The 20538-nt window shown below is 50.3% G+C and overlaps 1 protein-coding gene across 2 annotated transcripts in view; it reads right to left on the bottom strand.

Annotated features, from left to right (window-relative positions):
- The window catches only part of Rps6ka2 (ribosomal protein S6 kinase A2), a 201963-nt gene that overhangs the window by 113828 nt on the left and 67597 nt on the right, over nt 1-20538 (bottom strand). The gene's annotated exons all lie outside the window — the stretch shown is intronic.

Below are 20538 nucleotides of genomic sequence, written 5' to 3'. Positions count from 1 at the left end.
CCCAGGTGGCAATGGACCCAAGAAAAGGTGACTGCTTTCGGAACCGACTCCAGCCCCTCTGGTAATGGTCCTCAGGCCCTTCCCACTGCAGGTCACCCTATGTCGGCCTCCAAAGGAAGGGAGCAAACTGGGGGAGAGCAGCCCTCCTCCAGGGTCCTGCAGGCGGCAACTCTGCTATGGCAATGAAGAACACACCGTCACTGCAGGCCGCTTCTATTTAAAGAAAATTTATAAATAAAAATGTTGCCAAGAACCAAATTGTTTTTGGAGTAGATGAACAGTCTGGCCTATGTCATGTGAAATTGGCATATTTAAGACAGAGCCATTGGGAAATGCATGAGTCAGGAGGAGACTGCACAGGCCCTTGACATGTGAGGTGGGTTCACCTGGCCAGCTCCGGGGTGTGTGATGTTGCCAAATGTCACAATTTAATGTTCCCTAACTTTTCCTTTTTCTCAGACCTGAAGATCACACTATTAGAACCTCATTTCTAGATTAAGAATGGGCCTCTCACACAGTAATTTTAAGATTACACAAATAACTCAAATACCAAACAGTTTGAGAATAGTTTCTCTGCAATCTCAGCCAGAAAGAAGGGATATTTGGCTGGGATGCGTCCCCACTTGTGGCCTCTGGGTCTGGGCATGATACCAGCCGAGGGCACTCAGAGTGCTTCCGAGCTTCTCTCCACAACTCACTCCAGTGTCCAGCTCAGCTGCCCTGTCTCAGAGGGCACCAAGCCCCATGGGGTCCAGCCCCTCCACTCTGGTGACCAACTGCATCTTCTCCAGGCACCCTCCAAGTGGTGGAGGCCAGATGACTCGGGGCTGGCCAGAAAGTAGGACACGTGGGGGTCCTGCTGCTTTGGGCTTGGGCTGCACAGCATCCCCCGGTGGGAGCACATGGCAGAGAAGGCTGCTCACTTCCTGGTGGCCTGGAAGCGAAGGCAGACAGAAAATGCTGGGGGTCCCAACAGCCCCTATAAGGGCACACCTGGTGGCCCAACTTCCTCCCAACCTCCTCAAGGTTCCACTAGCTCCCAAGAGTGACACAGCCTGGCAACCAAGCCTTCTAGCACCTTGGGGGACATTCTAAGTCTGAACCACAGCAAGGGTCTGTGCAAGGACTGCTGTTGTGAGTCCAATTTCTAGAGCAAGAAAAAACCAACCCCCAGAAACCCAAGGCTGGACGCTCTCCCTGATTTGTGGATGCTGACCCAAAATGAGGGGGTAGGGAGGGGAACGATTGGAGACCAAGGGAAGGGAAGGGGAGTAGGAAGGACAGTAGCATTAACAGGACCTGACTTTCCTGCCTGTGTTGGAATACTGACCCGGTACCTCCACAGGGTGCCCAACCACACAGTGGGTCCTAATAGACTAAGTTATACTCTGTGTGTGCACAATTTGCCAAAATACATTCTACTGTCACGTGACTAAAAAGAACAAATGAAGAAAAAACAAAGAATAGAAAACCTTTTGAATATAAGAGCTGCAAAATATTCCAGTGTACTGAGTCGGTTTTAAAGCTTAAATATTTTTGCATTTAATATGAATAATTTTAAGATTTAAGAAAAATCATTCATTATTTTTTATCCCCCACCCTTTTCCCAACTTTAAAATTCATTCATTCACCTTGTCTTACTTTGGTTGTTGATTACTTTTATTCATAATAAATTCATTTGGAGAAACAGAATTATAAATACAAATTGAACCTAGAAAAACAAAATAATTATTCCAACATCAATTCTAATTAAGATACTGCAATTTAGCAAGTTTTATTCTACATGTTTTTCAAAGTATCATATTACACATAATAAGTTGTAAGCAACTATGGAATTGCTGTCTGTGGGCCTGCAGTGTGAGTGGGCGCTGCCCAGAAGGCACACCCTGTCCTCATCTCTGGGCACATCAGCCACCCCAGGGGCCGTGCGTGTGGCACCCAGCGGGTTTGTGCTGGAGGAAGCTCCATCACCAGTGTGCGACAAGGCATCTTCACTCCTGACCAGAGAAAAGGACACACTGCACTCCGCCCACGGACCTTACTGACTAAGCATCTCACCAAGCTCCTGCACGACGTTAGGAGCACAGGCTGGAGAGCCACGGGAGGAAGGGGTCCTCCAGGGCTGAGTGTGCCGCCGTGGCTTCCTGGCTGTGGGTGGGTATGGCAGGGCCTGTGACGGTCAGGTGGACACTAGCTCCTTACTGCCCAGTGGTTAGGAAGGTGCATCCGCCAAGGAGCCCAGCCTCCCAAGACTCCGCAGCCTCCTTCTCTGGGAGCAGTGGGTGTTGCTGAGGAGGCTGGCGGGGGCGGGGTGTTGTGCAGTCAGGACTATGTTGTGCCAAGAGCCAGTCTGTGCAAGAGGAAGGTGCAACGGCACTTGGTCCCCACATTTTTCTACAGCACATGCCCCACAGGTCTGCCTCATGGTAATCAAGCACAGTGCGAACCACTAGGCTGCGTTTTTGCGTTTTCGGTGATGCCATCATCCACGGTGACAGCAGCACTCTCCTTAAGATGCAGGTGCACATCCAGAGCCCCACCAGGCAGCAATGGAGCAAGGTCACACACGCGCCTTGGCACTTTCTGTTGCTGCTTAGTCTGCTCCAGGTGACAGAACACCCACCTGGGTGGTCAGCGGATGCTCACTGCTCATGGCTCTGCAGGCTGGAGGTCCCACTGAAGTCAGGGAGGGCTGGCTTCTGGCTTGCAGGTGGCTGCCTTCTCTGGCGTCCTCCCACAGAGAGAGGCAGCCCTAGCTTCCTCTTCTCACAAGGACAATAATCCCCGTTAAGTGAGGGTCCCGCCCTGGTGAACTCACTTACCTTGAAACATCATAATTTCACTTTCTTTATGGCTGAATGAAACTCCACTGTGGACGCACACCGTGATTTCTTTGCCCATTCATCCACTGATGGGCACCTGAGCTTGTTCCACAGTCTGGCTGTTGTGAGAGGTGCGGCATGAACGTGGGTTTGCTGGGTCCACACTCTGTTGACTTCAGTACTTTAGGGTAAATATTGAGGGGTGGCACTGCTGGGTCACATGTTGGCTCCATTTCTATTCTTTTGAGAAACCTCCATGTGCTCTCCATAGTGGTTGAATTAATTTACAATCCCACCAACAGTGTATTAGAGTTCCTTTTTCTCCATAAGCTGCCAGCATTTATTATTATTTGTATTCTTAACAAATGCTCTTCTAATTGGAGTGAGATGAAATCTGTGTAGTTTTAATCAGCTTTTCCCTAATTGTTAAAGATGTTGAACATTTTTTTCATGTTTTTGTTGGCCATTGTATTTCTTCTTTAGAGGAGTGTCTGTTTAGCTCTTTTGCCCATTTATTGAAGGAGGTTTTGGGTTTTTTTGTTTTGTTTTTGGTGTTATGCTTTTTTGATTTCTTACATATTCCAAATATTAATCATCTGTCTAAAGTCTAGCGGGCAAAGATTTCCTCTCCTTCTGTAAGTTCTCTCTTCATCGCTCCCTTTACTATGCACAGGCTTTTTAATTAATTAACTTTTAATTAACCTTGGTTTTATTTCTTGAACTTTGGGGATCCTATTGGGAAAGCTGTTGGAGTGTTGACCCTACGCTTTCTTCTAGCAGTTGCTGAGTTTCTTGATAAATTCCCAGGTCTCTGATCCATTTTGGGTTGATTTTTACAGGCTGAGAGCAGTCTCATTCTTCTGTACGTGGAAGCCCGTGTCCCAGGCTGTCTCTTCCCCACCGGCCCCCGTGGCTCCTCTGTCAAGGCCTTCTGATTCCCCCCTCCACTGGTCTTCTTGCTCAGGACTGCTTTAGCTATTCCTGGTCTTTTTCTTCCACATGAATTTGATGAGGACTTTTTTTTTCTTCCTGGATCTGTGAAGAACGTCATTGGTATCTTGGTGGGATTGCGCTGAACCTGTGTGTCACTTTTGGTAGTACGGCCATTTTAACAATGTTATTTCTGCCCAGGCTGATTTTTTAGTTTTAAAGGGAAAAACTGAAATGTGACATTAAAATATTTTTAAAGGCCTATGGACTACCCCATATTAAAAATAATATAAGAACAATCTACATTTATTCTGCCGTGGTGACAGATTAAACATAAACTGGACACAAGCAGAGTCCAATCCCTTCCTCACTACCACTGGGCAGCAAGAGCTAGGCCTGCCAGATGCTGCCCTCATTGGCCGCAGGGGCAGCACTGCAAGGTGCCTCCCAGAAGGGACCGCATCTCCCAGCCCTCCTTGCAGTGCGGTGTGGTCACAGGACTGGTTCTGGCCAAGGGAATGCAAGTGCAAGGGGTACCACTGAGAGCGGTGCTTCCTTCACAGCCTGCTAGGTCCTGAGGGCTGGAGCTACAGGATGAAGGAGCCTGGATCCCCCAAAATGCCATATAGGAGAAAACTGGCCACTGACCAGGAACACTGACTTGGGACCAATATATGAGAAAGAGATCATTTTTTCTTTTCCTAACTCACTGAAATACCATGTGTGCCGTTTCCCCAAAACACCAACAGCACACAGTGTGTGGCCTCTGGGGGGCTGTGTGGGTCCCAGGAGTGCTCGGCTAGTCTGACTGGCCTCCATGTCCACAGCACTAGTCAGAACAGGGCACAGCAGGGAGGACTAAGTAAACAAGGCAGAGTTCTCTGTCGGCTTCTGATAATGCAGGAGAAATGGACCCTCACAGCTAATCTGACCCCCACTTCCCCGCACGCAGCAGGCAAGCGCCTTGCGCTGCTTCCTTCAGTGCCCACCTCTGTCAGTCACTGGGAGACACAGATCCCATAAAACCCTCGGAACAGTCCCTGGCTCATATTCTAATTCTTCCTGAATATCTCACGCGTGATACAACCTCTTCCTTGAAAGTCTGCTTTTGAAGCAAAAAAATCAAGGAAGCAAATCATCTTAAATAAACATACAAAATATAAACTACCAAGCACACCTACATTTAAGATGAAAAGTCTGAGTCTCTGAAAAAATGCAGCCTGAGGTGACAATTAGAGGGCTGGACTTCCCGGAAGTGGGCAGGGCTAGCTCCTCTCAGTGGCCCACCTGGGTTGACGCAGGCCCTGTGCCGAGACCCCCGCCCCCCACAGGCTGCCCTTGGGACTGGGCCCCCTGGACGGCCTCCCTGGAGGTTCCAGCCATGACCGAGGAGCTATTTTATTTGTTTGGTTTCTTATTATATCCTAATGGAAAAATTCCTGGCATAAAATAAATGAAAATTGAGACCCCGGTGATGGTAAGGGAAGTGCAGTGCCATGAACTAAATTTGAACTTCTTCAAAGAAACAGGAGGATCCTTCTCCTTCTTCCCAATTGAAACCCCGAGTGAAGATCTGAAGTAAACCTGGCTCTTGGCCCCACCCTGCTCTGGCCCTCCACGACTCTGAGCAGCTCTGAAAAGTGGAACGAAGACCTCGCAAAAGCCTGCCTCGCACACAGGAGGGGAGCCAAGTGAGACCTTCCCAGAGAAACAGGATGCACTGGTGCACGTGTGTGCACCTGTAGGTATGCACTCATGTGTGCACCTCTATGGGTGTGCTCCTGTGTGCACATGTATGTGTGCATGTTCATGCAGGGTTCGCTCGTATGTGAACCTGTATGTGTGCATGTGCATGCATGTGTGTGCTTGTGTATGCACCTGTACCTGTGTGTGTGCATGTGGAGTGCACTCGTGTATGCACCTGTACCTGTGCGTGTGCATGCGAGGTGTGCACATGTGTGCACCTGTATGTGTGCGTGTGTGTGCGGGGTGCACTCGTGTGTGCATCTGTACGTATGCATGTGCGTGCAGGGTGTGCGTGTGTATGCACCTGTACGTGTGCATGTGTGTGCAAGGTGTGCACATTTGTGCACCTGTATGTGTGCATGTGCATGGGGAGGGTGCTGGTGTGTGTACCTGTACATGTGGGTGGAGGGTGTGCACTGGTGATGTGGTGCTTGTCACCTACATGAGTCTGACCCTGGGGGGAGACAGGGAGAACTGGGTCCTGAGATCTTAATGACCCTGCAGGGTCACTTGGGAATGCCCTGTGACCTATGGTCTCCACTGCCACCCTGATGGTGGCCACAGGGGTTACCAAAAGCTTCGGGCCCTAAAAAAATCAGGGGAGACACCATATAGTAATGAGCAGGCAGCCACGGATGTCCCCTCCCTCATTCACAGCCAAGCGAAGCAAAGACCAGGGACAGAGACAGGAATCAGCCGCTTCCTGGGGCTGATTTCCACCTAGAAGAGGAGGGGAGGGTGGTGCAGCGGCAGGCAGGGAAGGATGGAAGAGCTCTAAGCCCTGAGGAGTCCCAGCCAAAATTAGTAACCTCCAGCAGTGGCTACTCACTCCAGTGCAAGTACTTTAAGAAACAGCCCCAGGCTTTCTGGAGACAGATGGCCACAGTGAAACAGAATGTGGTCACTGGGCCAACACCCTCCACCAGCAACAGAAGCCCAAGTCAGGCCATGCTGAACAGGCAGTGTGGAGAAACGGCGGCTCCAGAGCTCGGCTGGAGCCCACAGGGCCAGGCCTCCTTGCAGACCATGGCTGGCTTCCACATGCAAAAAGAGAAAGGGCAGAGGAGAGCCCGTGGGGCTGAGCACACAGCTTCATGAACACGGGTCCCAAATCACTGCCATCACATGTTCCCACTGGGAGTGAAGAACAAGCCGGCTCACGGCCCGGCCCAGCACTCCAGCCTCTGTGGGCAGAAGAACCTCCATCCTGGAGCAGGTGGCACCCCTGCACGGAAAGTGGGTGAAGTTGGTCACGCTGCAGGGACAAGAACCAGCCATCTTCCAACACTCGGGTCTTTTATTTTGTCCTTATGTTTTTCAAGTCATGGAAAAGCAAGTGCTGACAGGAATACTAGGAACTGGATTTCGGCCTGTTACCCACAGTCTCTCAGCCTATTGCATCCCTCTTATAAAGACCTTCACAGAAGGCTGAGACCCACATAAATCACATTTGTTAGAAACTTTTCCCAATCTCCAACTGCGCTTCATGTAATGTGAGTGCTCATGACATGAGTGAGAAAAGCTCGTGTCCACTTGGGAGAGGGGTCTCGTACACCAAGGACCTCTGCGGTCATCATGGGCAGTGCCGGGTGCATAGGTTATAGGAGTGGCGGGGGCCACAGGGAGGAGCCTGCTGGGCCCTGCCTCAGGGGAGACGGGCATGGGGACTGCGCACTGGAGAAAGGCAGACCAGGTGGGATGGAGACTCAGGGGCTGCATTGGCTGCTTTCCCTGGATAATGAAGACTAAGTCTGTCTGGTTAGAGGAGGCTTCCTGTTACTATTTTGTTTTTAGTTTTTGCTTAAAACTTGAAAATAGTGGGCCATAAAGTCAGAAGAGTAAGTTTCAAGTTTCCACATCATTGGGCTTGGTGAGCAAGGACCAGTCAAGAGCTGGGAAGTCTGTAGTCTCAGCTACTCAGGAGGCTGAGTCAGGAGGATCACTTGAGCCCATGAGTGTGAAATCAGCTACAAAGCAAGTATTTTTTTAAAATATATAAATAAAGATCGTAAAAGGCTGAATGAACCAATGAGTCACTGGGGCCTGGCAGATAAAATGTCAACCTATGAGGGAAAGAAGAGCCTATCTCAAGGCTCCGAGTACCCAGAGATGAAGAACTGTGCCACCAACCTGCCCCAGGAACCCAGGTGCAGCAGCAGGATTCAAGGTCCTCCCTGGGGACCATACTGTGGTGGCGTCCACGCTGCTGCACAGACCACACAAACTCAACAAAATGGTGGCTATGAAATGCTGGGTGTGTAGGTTTGCCTACTACAACCTGACATGAGGCACACGGTCACGCTGTACAGCCAGGACACCGTGACAGCCTCGGTAAAGTAGAAATGAAAACAAAATCCGCCTCACGGCCAAGGAGAGCGCGATGGACACTGAAGACAGAGCATGGTGAGGACTGTGTCCCTCACCCAGGGACGCCCAAGGTGGGGACTCTGGGACAGGTCAGCCTCCGAGGGGCGCCAGCAGGCGCACAGTGTGACAAGGGCGGCCTGGCCTGAGCAAAGCTCCGGGAACGCGGATCAGTCCTGCGGCCCTGTTGGATCCAATACAACACCAAATGAGCCTCAGAGCAGACTGGAGGTGCCCGCCACCAAGCCAAACACACGCCAGGCGGGCAGCAGGGAGCAGAATGCCGTGGCTCGTCCGCACAGGAGGCGCCAGGGCTTAGGAGGAGCAGTGATCACCAAGCATTAGACACCAAGAGGCTGCACGGGAATTTCTCAGGTCACCACATCACCGTGACAGACACAGTGATGGAAACGTCCGCATGCACAATGTGTGTGCATCTGAATGTCACATGATGTCCCATTCCTATGTACAGTCTTTGTGTTTTTCTGCATTTGTTAAAAATATATCTAATTAAAAATACAACCAGTCAGGATGCAGAGCAGACGGGAAATTTTCAGAAATCCTGAAGGGTGGAAAAGAGAAGGGTTGGCTTGTCGGAAAGTGATATTGTGAAACACCCTCAGAAAGCTAGCTCACTACTTCCCAAGGGAAGTGGAAGCTACAAGCAGGAGGTGTGGCCACTGGGCGTCAGCAGCATAAGGAGCTGGCAAGTGTGCTTGGGGCAGCTGGCCCACAGATAGCACCCACGGGTGCTGCCTCTGACGCCATGGGAGAGCAGGCCCGGCAGGGGGTGTATACTGCAGCACCCGTGGCCCGCAGGACACCCTGCCAGGCGCTGTCCTCAGCGACCCTGCACTGACCACTCCCACCACAGCACCGGCATGACCATGCACCTCGCTCTGCAGAAGGGAACCTAGAGGCCACCAGGAGACATGACCAGTGAGGAGCTGGACCTGGAACCCCAAAGTCAGAGCCGGCCTCTCTGACGGCACTTCCACGATGCCAGCCTGTGAGGGGAGGCACATTGGGGCCCAAGTCAACAGCCCACTCCACGTCAGACTCTAAGTGACAGGGAGATGGCACAGCACATCTCCCGGGAGGAGGAGAGGGGATGGGGAGCAGCCATCCAGGAGGGAGCCATGGCAAGGCAGTGCTTCCCCTCCAAGGGCAGCACCCTCCCTGCACCTACTCACACTGCAGGACGAGCGCCCTCGGATGTGCCCACTGATACAGAAGGCGAGGCCTACTGGATGCACACCGTACAGTCCCCGTCCCCATCACAGGTACTCAGGTGTGAATAGCATCAATTACGAAGGACGGGTGGACATCTAAGAACAAAAACATCCACATGAAATTTTTAGGGAAAGTATGTTTAAAGCCCAACATTGAGCTGAAAGAGGAAAAAACAGACCTTTTTGGGCATTCAAACCTCAACGCTTACCACTCTTACAGCTTCTATAAAAACACTCAAGCAAAAGGGCAGCGGGGAGGGCGATGGCAAACACCCCCAAGAGCAGCTTTTGAACCCAATGTGAGAACCAGAGAAAGCAGCTGAGGAGTCAGAAGAGCTCAGCAGGCTGAATGGTTCCTTCTCCAGGATAATTGATGGGTGGGTTTTAATTCTAGCCAAATCCCATGTATACTTTTAGATTCTAGGCATTTGGAAGAAAAGTTCTTCCAAAGAAATACCACTGCTGAAGAAAAGGAGGGATGAATGAAAGAGGAGCAGAAAATAAACCTAAGACTGTTAAAAAAGAACACATGACGGAAGCAGCCCTTAAAGTTGAGGGAAAGAGCTACTTCAGAAAACACATGGCCTTCCAGCAACGGCCCAAGGGAAACAGTTGTTGTTTGTGCTTTTATTTTATCTCCCTCATTATTTTATAATAAATGCATTTATTTCAGCAATTAGGATATATATCTTTTTAAAATGAAGTGTAAATGTAAAAGGAAGGCCATTTCAAACACATGGACTTTGCAAAGATCTGTTTCAATCTCTCTTTCATAGAGCTTTTCTTTATATGAACACCGGAGTTATTTGCTGAATGTGTATTAAAATGCAAAGAAGCAAAAGAAGATAAAAGAGGAAAATACCGCCACAGACTGAAGTCTAGTCATGGCTCTTGCTCTGATTTTAAAATCAACCAGTTCCGTGAGCTTCACTGCAGTTCTCCACCTTGGTGTCTCCACGGGGAGCCTCCGAGGCAGAGGTGGAGAGTCTCCCGTGAGGCTCTGCCCTGTCTAGTTCTACCACGCTGCACCCTGATTGCAGACACCTGGTTTCAACAACAGGACATTGCCCCGGGAAGCAGTCTGTGTCCTGGCCCTAACTGACAAGCCTGTTGGGTGGGGTTTCAACCCCCAGATGTTGCGAGCCACTTTTCCTCTCTGAACTACAGAAAGGTGTGTGGCCACGGCTAGCAGGTTCTACCTGGCTCTTGCCCGTCCATTCATGCACAACTAACTCTACAGATCTCAACCTCACTGCAGCCTGCCTGTTTCAGGACCCTAAGAGCCACATTATGACAGGAATGCAGCCTTCGGAGGCTCCCGGGGAGACACCAAGGTGGAGAACTGCAGTGAAGCTCACTGAACTGGTTGACTTTAAAATCAGAGCAAGAGCCCCAAACCCCATGCCCAGCACGGAGGAGTCTGGGGCCGTGCTGCACCCATAGGAGCCACTACCAGGGAGGGCAGCAGGGGGCCAGAGGGACGAGCTAGTGGGAGCAGGCCCCCTGTGCCTCATCACCATCACTGAAGGAAAGGATCCCTTCCTGGTGGCCACACGAGGCCTCAACTCCTCGCGGATCACACACCAAGACCTCTGGAAGCCAAGCCTCTCAGACTCACTGCCATAGCATCTGACCAATTCTGAAGAGGTGAGTGTGAAAATGCAGGATCTGGACACAGAATCCTCAAAGACTCACTGGCGTCTGACATGTAGGGAGGGAAGGCCCTGGCGGACTTAGACTCTGCGCCCTCACTGCTGCCAGGTCAGCGGCAGGAGAGGAGGGTCAGCCCGAGGGAGGCCGGCAGCTTGCCTTCGTGGGGCCTGACAACACGCCCTGCCGATCACCATCAGGTGGAAGGTAAGCAAAGCGTCTCTCGGGAGGCAGATGGGAAGGTGAAGAGAAGACACCGCAGGGCCACTGAGGGCAGGAAGGGCCAGACTTGTTGGCTGCTCTGGTTCCTTCAGAGCTCTTCCTGCCCTCTGTCCTGGGGAGCCTCGGTGGCAGGGGTCCCCACAGAAGGCATGTGTGTGGTCCCTCACAGGCACCTGAGTTCTTGCAACTCACCTCAACAACTCCAAGAGGCTTAGGGATGGGCGTGGGGGCTGCAAAACAAAGACAGGACTCCACAACGTGGACAGAGGACAGTCACAGACACACAGTCCGGCTATATTTGGAGCTAACACAATTTCTAGTGAGTTCTAGGTGGAGACAGTGGAACCTTGAGCTGCAAGACCTTGAGGTGCAGCCTGAGCCTGTCAGTGGGGAAAGGCATCCTGGGTGGCCATGTGTAGCAGCTGTGAACCCAACACTGTAAGCAACTCTGTTGATGCGGCATTCTCTGCTGCTGCGTCAGGAAGAGGAAGCCTGCTTTCTTTGGGAGGATGGAGGCAGGAAAAGAAATCACATCCCGACTCTGCCAGACGTTGTGACAGCCCAGGAAATGGCAAGGATTCTCTCTGTATGAAGATCAGAACTCTCTCCCTTCTGTCTCCCCATCGTTGAGTTTGTCCATCTCCGACCAGGACTCACCGTGCACACCAGACACAACGTCTACCTGCTCGCTGGCAGCCTGAAGCACCGTTCAGACCCTCATCAACTCAGGTCAGCGAGGGTGGCGGCCAGCAGGGGTGGGGAAGGCCCAAGTGGCCACAGAGCTAGGGCAATGTGGTTGCTTATCCAGGTTTGCAAGCTTGTCACAGCCTGGTGACCACATTCTCTGATGAGTCACCTCAGGAACTCAGGACAGCCACCAAGCCAGAAGCCACCAGGTCTACACAGAACATGAAGGCCACTCAGACAGCCTTAGGGAAGCACAGGTCAAAGGGTGGGGCCAAGGCTGAAACAGGCCAAGTGTTTAGACAGGTGGATTCTGCTGACCGCAGGCCTGAGGACACCTCACAGACGCCCCCGAGGGACAGCCACCAGGAGGAGCCTTTTTCTCATGAGAGGAGGTCAGCAGATGGCGGGAGTAGGAAACTCACACTCTTCAGGAAGACCTCCACAAGCCGCCCAGCCCATCCGGTGTGTGGACGAAATGAAGAAAGGAGGCCTCAACCTGGGGCAGAAGGGGCTCCTCCCTCCAGTCTCTGAGCTCCCTGGGGATGCAGACGCCTCGGGAGTGCAGGGGCAGCTCTTCTGCAGGATGACAGGATACACATCTCTAAAAATACTGACAAACCGAGAGCTGGATCTAACCACAAAAATAACAGAGAATAACAGAAATAAACACAGGGTCTTCCTCCTGTCAAACAGAACCTCTTGCTTTCCACGGAAAGGAAAAGGCAATGGAACAGCCCTGCACTGTAAACTCGTCTTACCAAAGTCAGGAGGAAACTAAACTTCAGACCCCGAACCATTTTAGTGATCATTCTTGTTGAAATCTACCTTGAGGGCTGGGGATGTGGCTCAAGCGGTAGCGTGCTCGCCTGGCATGCGTGTGGCCCGGGTTCGATTCTCAGCACCACATACAAAGAGGTTGTGTCTGCCGATAACTAAAAAATAAATATTAAAAATCTCTCTCTCTCTCTCTCTCTCTCTCTCTCTCTCTCTCTCTCTCATTCTCACTCTCTCTTTAAAAAAAAAGGAAAAAAAAGAAATCTACCTTGCTTTGGCCTAGCAGACAGGGAGTACTTTAGTTAAATATTCTGCATGTCAAAAGAAAAAATCTCAAAGATGGTGATAAATGAAGAGATGGAATAAAGGAAGAAGTCAGAAGTATCTACAAAACACACAACCCAGCTGCCCCCATCCACCCTGAAGCCTGCCCGCGGATCCCGTCAGGCAGTGTGCGCTGAGCACCCCGGGCTCCGTGACTCAGGGCAGGCAGGACTAACCCAGCAGTTACGGCCTCGTGACGCCGACATCTATAGCTTCCACCTGCGTGGCACTCGCCTGGCTGCTAAGCCCTTCCACTCAGAACCCCCCAGTTAGCTGAAGCGAGTTTGTCCAGGCAGGTGGGGGCGCTGTGCCAGGAGGGCCTCTGGACGCTGCGGGTGGAGGACCAGGCGGGCTGCGGCAGTGCTGAGCAAAGCACCGCAAGCTCCGCGAGGTCGGAGAGGTCTCCGCAGTCAGTACTGAGAATGACTCTGAAGGGACAGGAAGTGGGAGGTCGTGGTGTGGGCACAGGTTAGACACAGGGAAGAGAATAACGGTCAGTCTACATCCAGTCCTTACGGGAGTCGGACAGTGCCACAGAGGGGCAGGCCGCTGCAGAAAGGATGGACGATTCATTTAAGTGGATGGAGAACAAGGCTAACTTATCTAAAGAACAGAACACAGAGCCGAGTGAGTTCCACGCTCACAGTGCGAGCAGTTCAGAACCAAGTGTTCAAAATAAGACTTTAAAGCTTGAAGAGAATGAAAACCCCATGACTTCAGAGTAAGGAGAGATTTCCTAACTCAGACACAAAGCACACACCATAAAAGCAAAACAAATTTAGCTACATAAAATTAAAAACTTCTGTATAAAATGTTAAAACAAGGCTGCAAACTACATGTCATTTACAATACATGTAACCAACGCCCAGGATACAGAAAAGTTCTTGTAAATCTACTACAAGAGACAAAGGAATGGAGAATGCCAAATCCCATAAGTGGGCAATGCAAAGAGGAGTGAGTGGCCACTGACATGACAGGTGCTCCAGTCAGCGGGCGGCAGCAGCGAGGGCCAGGTCGGAGTCTCCTCCTGGGCACAGGAGGCACTGGTGTGCACACGCATCCCACTGGCATCCTACTCACAGCAAGGAAAGGGGGAGGGCCACTTGCCCACTACTGGAGGGATGTCCACCACAAACCCACCTGGAGGAGGCTGGCCATATGGTGAGGTTGGAGATTGCACTTCACAGCCCAGGACCTTCATTCCCAGGCAGGTCACTAGAGAAATGCCCGCCTCGCCCTGTGGTGTACACAGAGGGTGTTCAACAGCATCCCGAGCTGCATGGCTCAGAACCATGGAAGGACACAACAGCCGTCCACCCTCAGGGTCTGATGGGTGAACACTGGTGCAGCTGGGTGACAAAATACCCACAGAGGCAAACAGGAGGGCTCCTCTGCTTCCATGGACAGGGACGCTCTTACACACAACACGGGCAAGCCACGGGCTTGCTGTGAGGGTTACACAGAGCCTGGAGGGTGGGCATCTGAGTCGAGGAGGCAAACTGGCACCCCACCCTGACCCCGGCACGGCTAAGCAATTCTCTCACTAACCCAGACACAGCCCCTGCCCATCCTCACCCTGCCGGGGCTCCCCTGACCCAGCCTCCAGGGGTGCCCCCTCCACCAGGCTTCACCAACCCAGCACCCTTCCCTTGGAATATCCTTCCGTTCCTGCTTCTCCTGCAACCAGCCCTGAAAACCACCACCTGCCAGCCAGTCACCAGCAGGTGGCCCTGACTCCTGGGGCCCCGGGCACAGTCAGTGGCATTTGTTCATTTTATCAAAGCCGTTTTCTCTACAGCCCTGCTGTGCTTGATCCTTGCCACACAGACATTAACTCCTACAGAGCTCACAAGCACTTCAAGACTGCTGCTGATTTCTCCATCGATGGCAAGCTCCCTGGAGACAGCCCTGGGGCACCATCACTTGGCCTAAAGCATTAAATTGGAGGACCTCAGAGTTCCGGCCTAAAACTTTAATTTGTTTGTTATGATTAATTTAATTGGAATACGGGGACTTACACCTGAAAGTCTCATAGACATTCTCAAGTTTTGAAATACTAGGCTTTTTCTCTAGGTACTTCAAGTACAACACATCTGAGCAAAATTCTAACTTGTAGACAAAGATTCTGGCTGCAGAGGAGCTGCGTGTGGCACGCCTTGGACAGAAGCGCATGTACACACTCCCATGCTTCAGATCCAGGGCAGACGTGTCAAGGTCAACATCAACATAGAAAGGACAGTCAAGTCCTACTGGGAAGAGAAAGCCAACAGACTGTTTCCCGTGCTAGTGAGATCAGAAATGACATCATGAGCTCGAGAAACACAGGAGTTTTCCTCCTAAGACACGAACCAGTGTGGACCTTTCCCTCTGTGGTGGGGTGAACTGGCTGAGGGCACTCCTGCACCTGCCATCAGAGCTCTGGTTTGGCTTCTCCTCCATTCCCCACTGTGGGTCAGAACCCTGCATCGTGGGAGCGTCTCCAAGAAGGCAAGGCCAGGCAAAGCCACTATGGGCGGAAGCAAGGGTTACCATGCTCAACTTTTTATCAGGGCTGTCACCTAAGGCTGCAGTACCAACTGCAGTACTTGCCCTTGAGAAAATAAAATGATACACACACGTGACCATTTAAATAGCCTAGGCTTCATCCATCGGCACCCTATTTCTTTTGAGACCTATAGAACTGAGCACTAGCTAGAGACACAAAAGGTCTCCTTTGCAACACACCTACCTCTACTGCTGGGGTTCAAGCCAAAGAGACCCCTCACCTTCCTGACATATCACAAGAGGAAGAAGCAAGTGGCACTGTGGATTTAATTCTGCACAAATATATCTAAATACTCCTCCCTCCTGGAAATCTGGGTACCCAAGCCGGGCTTATTTGCAAGTGACAGTGTCATGAAACAGTTAACAGGACAGCCATGGCACTTGAGCTGCAAAGATACCAGGAAGAAAGTAAAAAGACACCCACACCCACCTGATCATGGGCTTGAACCTGGAATGCACAACCAACTCTGAAAACTCAACAATAGGAAAATCAATCATCCAATCTTCAGGGAAACAAAGACCTGAATGGACATTTCTCTAAGGAAGTCATACAAATGGCCAAGAAAAACATGAAAAGGTGCTCAACACTGACTGTCACTAGCGGAATGTAAATCAAAACCAGAAGGAAACATTTTCCACACCCACCAAGAGGGAGGCCCTCAAAAATGTGAAGAACCACCACCACTGATAGAAATTTGGAGCTGTGGGTCATTGCTGGTGAGGCCGTGAAGAGCTGTGGTCACTCTGGAAACGGAGAGGGTTCCATAAAAGCTTGAACAGAGCTGCTCAGGACAGCAAGGCCACTCCTAGGTATCTGCCCAGATAAAATGAAAATGTGTGCACACGAGAGCAGGTACAGCAGCACGGACCACAGCCGCACAGCAGAAAGCCAGCGTCCATCAATGCCCTACAGGCCAGGGCACTGTCCGTCCACACAGCAGCACGTCCGTGCAACAAAGAAGTGCCTGCGCTCAAGAACCTTGGACACGAGCTGTGGGTGACGGCCACCAGTCACAAATGCTGCCCTGTCGTGATGCCGTGACACAAGCATCCACAATGGCAACTCCCTGGGGACAGACCTGGGTGCTGGGTGCAGGGCGGCTGGAGGGCTGCACAGGGATGAATGGGGAACATCAGAGGCAGGTACAGGGTTTGGTTCTGAGGGGTTGAAGAAGTCCTGGACTACGGGGACAATCAGGAGATACTGGAAAGCCTGGGTGTGTCCCCTCTTCATGGGACAAATGGTGTGAACCAGACCTCAAAAAGCTGTGTCATGGCACTCATGACTCTGACAAATCCAGGTGGCTACTAAGAAGGGACCTCCCGGTGCCTTCAGGCGGGCCATCTAAGGGCGTGAAGCGCTTTCTGCTTGGGCGACTAGCTGCAGTTCTGAGAGGATACTCAGGAAAGAGGAGGACTTGCACAAGTCTTGGGGGGTGCGGGCTTAGGGACAACGGGCAATCTGCTCAGGATGTTTGTCGGCTGACAATGCAAGAGAATTCAGGACCCAAACAACCAGATGGGTTTCATGGAGTCACAGAGTGCAAACAACACTTAGCTGTTACGTAAAACAACTACTCCCGGCTTAGAAGTCGGACAACTTTATTTGTATGGCAGGAGCATGTACCTCTATAGTCACATAAATTTAATTTGATGCACGAAAATGAGAAATGGTTGCTAAAAAATTCTCACATCTAACATAATGCAGCAATCCATCAGCACATGCAAGAAAAGAATTCCTATCTAAGAACAGCCAGTGAACAGAGTGGGGTTACTTCTCTGAGGGAGGCAGAATCAGAGCGACTCCAGGATCTCACAGAGACAGCATTTTGACCACTATTCAAGATTATTGAAATGCACGTCCTTGGGCACCCCTCTACTATGAGTGGCTTTTCAGACATGGGTAAAGGTCTCACGGCCTTCTCATGGGCTCACAGCATCTCCCGAGCCTCCAGCAACTGCTCACAGAGATGTTCTCTGGCTGTTGGTGGATGGGCAGCTCTCCTCTTGTGCTGATTCTGTCCCTTCTACAGTTGATGTATCGTTAGGCACAATGTCATGTTTATTCCCAAATCCAAACATCCAGGAAGCTAAGAATATTTTTTTAAAAATAGAACTTTCATGAAGGGAAAACATGAATACCTAAACAATCTAAGGTTGGGGATTTACTCTGAAGGGCAGCTCCTGGAATATCTAACAAGCTGGCCCCAGGCGACCCCATCTCTGGGGCCACATGAGCACAGGCAGGCGGAGGAGAGAGCAGGGGACTGGTCCTCCCACTGCAGGACATGCAGGAAGAGACGACAAGGAGACCCACATAGGAGATTGAATTAGAAGCCTCCAAATGTTGGCAAAAGAGAGTTTCCTGGTTTTCAAATGGGGGTTTTCTGGGGCTGAGTTCAGGGTTGATGAAACCAAGCAGGGACTCCACTCAACCAAGGCCTTCCTCAAGTCTGCTCCAGACCAGTTCTGCACAGGTGTCTGGGACGGGGTTTCCTACAGACTTAGATCGACACTCAGGGTGACCTGGGGGAGGACCTCTGGACACTGGACACTGGGCAGGTACTTCCCATGACACTCATCACTGGGTTATGATGTGACGCTGTCACAGTGGTGGTGTATTGTGATGTCCCACACTCATGCCCATGACCCAGGAGTAGGAAACATCATAAAGTATATTGTGAACCATCAAAAGCCTGTTTAAAAAAGTTATAGTGCTGAGTACCTTTCATCAATGGGGAATTTACAAACTGGAAACGTTCAAGTAATCAGAAACTACCGTTCCATACTTATTTCAAAACAAAGAGAATTTATCAGCTTTAACCACTCATTCTTGTTCTGTGTATTTTTCTAATCGTTCCTTGGTTGTTTGTTTTTCCTTGTTTGGATCTTTCCTCTAACCCCAGCTTCTCATCATAGCTCCTGCTAGTTATTTCAACAAGACATCTTTCATCACCAGATGGCTTGTTGGTAAGCAGAAGTGGAAACCATGCTCTGCAATGGCTACCCAAGCACGCAGGCAGTGATCACGACATGTGGCATGCCACTCAACAAATGTGCACACAGAGAGCCACAAATCACCTTTCCCCCGCCAGCAGCTTGGTGATGTCATGGGAGGTAACTGCAAATGGCTCCTCACTTCTTCCAGTGAACTGAAGACAATCCCACCAACAAGGAAGTGGGAGCAGGGAGAAGGCAGGGATGAGTGGGAACTGACTGAGTTTTGGCGGAGTCAGTTGCCCAGGAACTACAAGCGAGGATGCTATTGGAAGAACTCAAGATGGCAAAACAGATAAATCCTATGCAAATGGGTTGCACATTTCATGCTGCCGAACACTTGAATATGCATTTAGCAGAAAATGTGTTCTCAGAGGCCGTGGACACCTCTGAGTCAGAAAAGACTTCTTGCATCCATATTCATCCCCAGTCTTTATCTTGTAAGCCATGCTCCTATTTAAAACAACAAAATCATCCTAGTTATTATCAAAATATGACCATGCTGTTAACAGGTTGTCCTGGCAGACATCAAACCCCCAAAGCACATGGAAATTAACAGAAAAGAAAGCAATGTTACAATGCATCCCTGAGATTAGTCCAGTGATGAATATATGCACGCATATTTACTATACAGTGCTATTGAGAATCGGAGAGTTAAACGTGAAATACTATTTCTAAAATCGACACTCATTTCTACTTTCCTTTTTTTTTTAAAGAGAGAGAGAGAAAGAGAGAGAATTTTTTAATATTTACTTTTTAGTTTTCGGTGGACACAATATCTTTATTTTATGTTTATATTGTGCTGAGGATCGAACCCAGCGCCCTGTGCATGCCAGGCAAGCCCACTATCACTTGAGTCACATCCCCAGCCCCTCTACCTTCCTTTTATGGGTTCTTACTTAAATTATTATCTGCATAATCTGGATTTTAGGCTGAGAGATCACAACAAGATAGAAAGTAGACAGAAAAAAAAACAAAAGTATCCTAAAACCCACTAAGTCCACGGAAAAAATAAAAGAGTGCAAACAAATAACACATTTGGTTTTTTCCAATGAATGAAAGAAATTTATTTAATCTTAATTTTCCCAGTTACCATCTCAGTTAGACTGGTTAATCTGAAAAGCACTTCTACTGTAGTTTGAAACATGAATTTGAGAGTTACTGTGTTTTCCAAGCACACAACCTATAAAGACATGCCTGGATTTCTCACATGTAGCTATGGCACAGAATTCCTTTTACACGTCCCAACTGTTGGTCATACCATGTCTTCCCCCTTTATTCTAATGAACCATCGGCACAAACGTATTACCAGACTCAACTCCCTTCCTTGCCTGTTCCTGTGGTGACAGACTGGAATAACATCGAGAATCTGTTCACTCCTGACACCCCAGCCTCCCAACACGACCTGTCCTGCTCCTTGCCGGGGCCTCTGTCCTTGTTACACAAAACACAGCAAAAAAGGGGAAGGTGGGGGAGTGCCAACACGGTCAAGGTTTAGCACAATGGCCAGATTTCTGGGGTCTGGAACTCAGAACTCAGACTTGAGGGGCCAGGCAGCAAGAGGGCTGCCACTGGCTGTCAAAGGTCCCCTGGGACACACTCCTTCCTCAAACACACATTCACTGAGCAGCGGCTACCCACCAGGCACGGGCTGAAGGGTGCAGAGGCAGCACGGCACCATCCAGCACCTCTTTCAGAAAGCACCCTTAGGGCTGTCCCTTCAGAACAAGGCAACAAGGAGGCACCTGGATATCAATGTCGCCACGCTGAACATGCGCTTAACTACTGTGAACATGCACTTCCTAGTGGGTAAAGGTGCAAACTTTGGAGGCAAATAGAGCAGAATTTGGTTCCAAGTCCCCCATTTACTAGCAGTGTGACAGGGTCAGGCTATTTGACCTTTGGAGTTCCGTTTCCTCCTCTATAAATGGCACCCAGCACTGACTTTCTTGCATTCTTGTGAAGTGTTGAGAGATAAAGTGTATGTCAGGATGACTTTGTCTGCACAGGGAAAACCCAGATCAAACCAGCTTGAACAATAAAAGTAAGTGCTTGGCTCAGGAACTAAAATGTCCCAAAGTAACACTGACTTGCAGCTGGGATGACCAGGGCTCCCACCCCATGTGCTGCAATTCTTGGCTCTCCTCCTCTGTACGTTGGTTCTGTCCCAAGGCTGCATCACGGTCATAGGTGGCTGCAGAACCAAGTCTGTCCTCAGGCTTGCTCAGTGCACAGCCACTGACACA

Source organism: Callospermophilus lateralis, chromosome 6 (genome assembly GCF_048772815.1).
Source record: "Callospermophilus lateralis isolate mCalLat2 chromosome 6, mCalLat2.hap1, whole genome shotgun sequence".
NCBI lineage: Eukaryota > Metazoa > Chordata > Mammalia > Rodentia > Sciuridae > Callospermophilus > Callospermophilus lateralis.
The sequence above is the reverse complement of the archived record's forward strand: the minus strand, read 5'-3'. Positions and strand labels throughout refer to the sequence as shown.